Consider the following 6215-nt stretch of genomic DNA (forward strand, 5'->3'; position numbering starts at 1 on the left):
AGATGGCCCCCAGCATGAGCGGAAACACCCCAAGGGAGAAGAGGGTAAGAATCCGTAGGGGTTCAGAGGGGCTCAGAGTGAGGAGCAAACCCAGACCCCTCCCCTGCTTCCCTCCTTTACCACCTTCCTGGGCCACTAGCAGGGCCATCGAAGCCCCAAGAACAGGGGCAAGGGGTGGCATCTTAGCTCCCCGCCAAGAAAAGCGCAGGACCCACCAGACTAACATCAGCCATCTTGTCACAATATTTAAACATTGTCTGCCAATCTACATTACAGCAGGTGACCATTCCTTTCCATTATGCAGTACATTAGAACAAGAAAGTACCACTTCCTTTGTACTTTATGTGCATGTGCACATACACAGACACACAAGCACACACTTTACTCACTCTCACACACGAACCAAGCCCGCCAAACAACCAATCAAAGTATTTCTTTACAGGCAGAGAAGCAAGAAAGAGTGATATATTGTTATGGTCATTTCCATTTTAAGTATTTGGGAGGCCCCAGATATTCCAGTAGATTAGACCATGTAATTTCATAAATACATAAAGTTGAGTGATAATGCTGGTATTTGGATTGTGAGGTTTCAGCAAAGCTTGTGCACTTTTTTGTATTCATATTTTTGTGTTTGTGTGTATGCCAAATTATCGGGGAATGTGATATATCTTCCCATGCTTGTCATGTGTGTTCTGTTATTAGTAGTTAGGATCACCAGTAGTGCAATAAGACCCACTATACAATCTAATAAATTCACCAAAAACTTTGAAAATTATTTTTTATTGGCTAATTTGTAGTGATTTAAAAGTTTTTCCTATAGAGTCTCTGGGAGTTTTCCCATGGCTGCTGCCTATCTGACTGGCACGTATATCACATTTTACTTACTACATATATATCTCATCAAAAAATATTTTTTTTTTTTAAAAAAAGCACATCAGTCTTTGTTTTCTCCTATTTCTGTCTCTGTAGGTTGAGTTAATTGCTTGTATTATTGAGACATATATACAGGGTACCAACATTCTTGTAATCCTAGCAGTTGTTTCAGCCCGTGACCCAGGTGCATTCTGTAAGTTTTCCAAAAGCTGGATGAACAAATCAGTGGCTTAATCTTTCAGTGTCTCTGGGCCACATTTTCAAAGGTGCCTAGAGATGCAGATTGGTGCCTACTGGGATTTTCAGAAGTGCCTAAGCAGGTTAGGTCCCTAACTCCCATTGATTTCCAAGGGAGTAAGAGGCACCTAAATGCTATTGAAAATCTGACTCTCTGTCCCTTAGTTTCTTCATATGTAAAATGGAGATACTATTGCTACCTACCTTTGTAAAGCTGAAAAAAAATGAAAGTTTTATTCCCCCACCCTCCTTTTAAAAACCAAAAGAACCCCAACAGAATACTTTGTATTTCCACTTCATTCAGACTGTCAGGCTTTTTCCTCACCGTTCCACAAATGGGGCCCAATCCTGCAGTCCTTGCTCAGGCAAATTTCTCACTGATTCCAGCGTAAGGACAGCAGACTCAGACTCCAGACCACCAGGACTGGCTGTAGGTAATCCAGTAGTCTAGGCACACAGCATGAGCCAGTGCACCCCAGTGGCTCCACCCCCAATCTGTGGCTCTACCTACCGCATGGCGTGACAGTGGCTGGCCCATCCCTCTCTCAGTGAGGCAGAACAGTGGCATGAGATACCCCCTTTCCCCTCCGCCAACAGCAGGGGCAGTCGCAGTGACATCTGATCCTCTAGAGCAAGGGAGACAGCTGCAAGAGGATCACCTAATACTTTTTCTATTGGTTGCGGAGTGAGGCTCTGCTTGGATGAGAAGGCCAGGCCCACTGCACTCTTCTCTTCCTGATGACGTGGTGCTGGCAGGGCCCCACAGAGCAATGGCTCTGGGAATTAACACTGCGTTAAGATGAATGGGGCAGGTTACATGTTTCAGAGCGGTGGCTGCAGGCTGTCTGCAGAATCAGGCAGATAACACTGTATTAGTTACACTCATCGGGTTCATGTTTTCAAGCTTTCCTTCGCAACCACAAAGAATCGAAAGCAATTTAAAAAATGAAAGATTAGATTCTAATGTAACCCCATGACTGCAGGAACCAGAGCCCTAGGCCTGGGTTTATAGTGCATATGCCTTAATCTGGCCCTGCCAAAGTAAAATGAAATAAAGTGAGGATCAGCAGTTCCCCGGGTATTCATGAGTGTTCCAGTTGTAGGACGATTTATTTCTGTGGTACTATATTTTGTATATAAACCAAACGCAATTTACTCTGCTTGATAATAAAATAAATTTATATTTGTTTTTAATAGATGGACAAAAACAGAGCCAAAACTAGACAATAGTTTCCTGAATTACCTGGGCACTATTAATACAGTACTGATGCAGTTAAAACATAGACATCTATAGTATGGTTCTTGTTTGATTTGTTAGGTATAGAGTTTTAATATAATATTTCTGACACAGACAAAAATATACATTTTATAACAATAGCCACAAATACTACCCTGTTAAATAGCAGATTTACAATAATTTACTGTCTAATTGCACATTGTACTTGTTCAAATGAGATTAACGGGTAGAAGGCAAAATAAATGACCGTTTTATTTCTGTGATATTTATATTTTAAATCCTAAATTATTGTATTATATGAAAATAAAAGGCTAAATCTGACTGTTGCCATACTTGTTTCTCTTAAAGTTTACATTCAGTTCAGGTTCACATAAGATTAGTTTATTTATAATACACATATTATCCTATGTGGACAGCTATAGACATAATAATAGTTCATAGATTACTTGCATTCATTTTTGACATCATGGCTATGTAATAAGCTTGATGTTATGAACAAATCTCATGCAGAAAGTTCTACAAACCTACCAAATAAGCATGTTTTCCACAGTAATTTTAAGAGTATGAAAATAAAGCATACAATCATGATAAGAATACTTGATCCACAATGGTAGGCCTAGAAATAATGACCTCAGTGTCTGAAAATGAACTTAATCCATAATTTTGCCTTATTGATTGTATAGAGGATTTAGCACTACTGTCTACAAAATGCAAAACTAGGAAAGAAACATCAGAAGACTTGTATCAAAACCAAGTTGGCCAATGAACCATTTAGCAGTCGTAGTTTGAAGAACCATATCCTATTGTCATTTTGCATGTGAAAGTCAATGGGTTTTTCTTTGCAAAAGTCAAGGTTAGGGTATGGCCCTTACTTTTATTCATATCTTTGTTCTCTAATGTTAGATAAACTGAACTAAGGCAAGAATTCTTGGGGCTTGTCTACACTTACAGTGCTGCAATGGCGCAGCTGCACTGGAGAACTTCTCCCATCAACACAGGTACTCCATCTCCCTGAGAGGCGGCAGCTACGTTGACAGGAGAGGCCCTGCTGTCAACATCGCATTGTGTACACCGGGGGTTAGGTTGGTATACTACGTTGCTCAGGGGTGTGGATGTAGTTGTAGTTATACCTGCCTAAGTTTGTAGTGTAAACCAAGCCTTGTAGCCAGGCATTATGCTAGAGTTCTCTCTGGGGACCTTGGAATCTTCCCCCACTTGAAAGAGCATCAGTACAGTCCCTCTCCAGTTTCTGTAACTCCCCTCTATGCAAGCATATAGGTTTGTTTTGTGGATTGGCAGAGTTGTGGAACCAATGCCCACACCCCAGACTCTCCTTCCCCCTCTGCCATAGGTGCTGGAACTAGGGGTGCTGCCGCACCCCCTGGCTTGAAGTGGATTCTATTATATCCAGGGTTTACAGTTTGCTTCAATGGCTCTTAGCACCCCCACTACACAAAGTGTTCCAGAACCTCTGCCCTCTACTGCAATAGTGATGCTATGGAATAATGCTACTCAGAGCAACAGATGTGGAATCCCCCATTTAGAACTGGTTGAGAAACCTTTGATAGAACCATTTTCCATCAGAGAATGCAGTGCTGTTGAAACTGAAACACATTTGTGTTGGTTTCAGTGAAATTTCACTTAGGAGATAAACCAGAAATAAAAAGTTTTGATGATGTTGAAACATCCTGTTTCAATATTTTTGGAATGAAACACTTTGATTTTTATTATGAAACACACTTCATTTTGAATTTTTTAAATTCTGTATTATAATATACAATTTAAAAAGTCAAAATTGAAATAATGATTGTGACTAAGCAAAATGTTTCAATCAATCCAAACTTTTTTTTTGTAACCTCCTTTAGCTGAGAATTTAGAAGTTGCTGGGTTTCATTCCAATTTGGAATAAAACCAGTTTGTGAAATGGAATCTCCATCTTCTGCTCAGCCCTGCCCTCAGTACAGCTTCACTGCAGGTTGTCCCCATGAACTAGCAGATCTTCAGTAGTTCTGCTATGTTCAGGCCTTCCAAGTCCATGGAAGGTGTTAGTATTTAGCCTGAAGGATGAGATCCTGGCTTCCCCTATACAGAGCCAAAGTATCAAGGCTTTGCATGGTTCATTTACAAATCATTGCCAGATGGAGTCTTCATACTCATCCTGGAACTAGGGCACTGCATTATGGCTGCAAGTACAGGCATGGTTCACTGTGCCATTGAATGGGGGGCTTTGGACTAGCAGTTCTAAGCTGTGCATAGACCCACTGGCCAGACCCCAGCAACTTCTCCTTCCCTTTCTATATGGTCCAATGGAGGATGCCAATGTGCATGCAGCAGGTTTTGGAGCCCCCCTAAGTGGTCTGAATCTGCTCTTCCACTCACTCAGACAGTAGAAACATGGCATTTCTACTATGTATTGGGCCATGTGTGCATTTGAAGGAGATCTAGTTTTAATCTACAGTCCTTAGAGCTTGACTTTTTTTTTTTTTTAAATCTAGTACTGCAGTTCATAAGGTGCACATTCAGAGCTGAGATGCAGTGTTATTTTTGAAATATGACTTTTGGAAAAACATTAACATTTCTAAAATGAATTTTATGTACATACATAATATACATATAGAATTAAAACTCCACAAAAGGAGCAAAAAAATTTAAGGATCAACCTTGTGAAAGTTACGTTAACACTGAATGCAAAAGTTGATGGCTTCTTCCTATAGCAGCAAAACGTATTCTTACATTTTCTGTTCTCTGCTATAATTCATAGTTTCATGAGTGTTAATAAGAAACTGTCACCAATAATCAAAACATAAGGAAATATGAATTTCAGTTTTACACTTTTCTGTCATCTGTTAATTTTACAAGGATCACTGGAGAATTACTGGAGTATAACTCTTCATTGTAGAGCAATTTAGTTATTAGGCCTCCCATTGGGAAGGACCAGTACCACTGAGAACAGACACAGACATCTAAGATATGGTCAAGTGGCTGCAATTTTATTTGTTCTTAGTTTTCAGTGCCAGGGGGCTGAGCAGTAAGAGTCCAACGTCAGTCTGCTGCTGCCTTTTATGGGTGGTGATCCACCTGCTGACCAATCCTAGTGTTCCACAGAGGCATAGGGATTGACCAATAGCAGCCCTCCTAACAAAGGAGGACTCCCTTTGGCTGACAAGCATCTCTGTGCCAGCTGTTGGGTGTGTGGATTAGCTTGAAGGCTGACACTTATGGCTGCCCAAAAGTTTTCTGTCAAAACTGTTTTTCAATACAAAATTGGGTTTTCAACAAAGTGAATTTTTCCACATGTCCACTTTCCATAGAATATTTAGACTTTTCACAGCAAACCCCAAAATAAAAGATTACATTTTTTTGTTTGAAAACATTTTGTTTTTGATGAAAAGCCAAAATTTTCTACAGAATCCGCACCCCATCTTCCATCCAGCCCTCTTGATTCCCCCTACTATTAATGGACTCTGCACTGTTACATTTCCACACCAGCAGACTGTTTATGTCCAATATTCATTTGTACACTGAGAAAAGAAATTGTTTCTTTTCTTACAACTGCAAAACTGTATTTACCTCTACAAAGCATAAATTCCCATTACTTCACCCAGAGCTTAATTTTCAACTCAATTTATTGCTTTAATTGTTTTTTATAAACAGGTTTTTTATCCTCTATTGGTGACAGCCACTCAGAGATAGAAAGGAAAGACGTCTGTTGTAATATACTTTAAGTTTATCTTGCATATTGCATAAGATAACACCACTTTAAAATAGTGATATCTTTTTAAAAAGAAAAGGAGGACTTGTGGCACCTTAGAGACTAACAAATTTATTTAAGCATAAGCTGTAGCTCATGAAAGCTTATGCTCAACTA

This window comes from Lepidochelys kempii, chromosome 1 (assembly GCF_965140265.1).
Source record: "Lepidochelys kempii isolate rLepKem1 chromosome 1, rLepKem1.hap2, whole genome shotgun sequence".
NCBI classification, from domain to species: Eukaryota; Metazoa; Chordata; order Testudines; family Cheloniidae; genus Lepidochelys; species Lepidochelys kempii.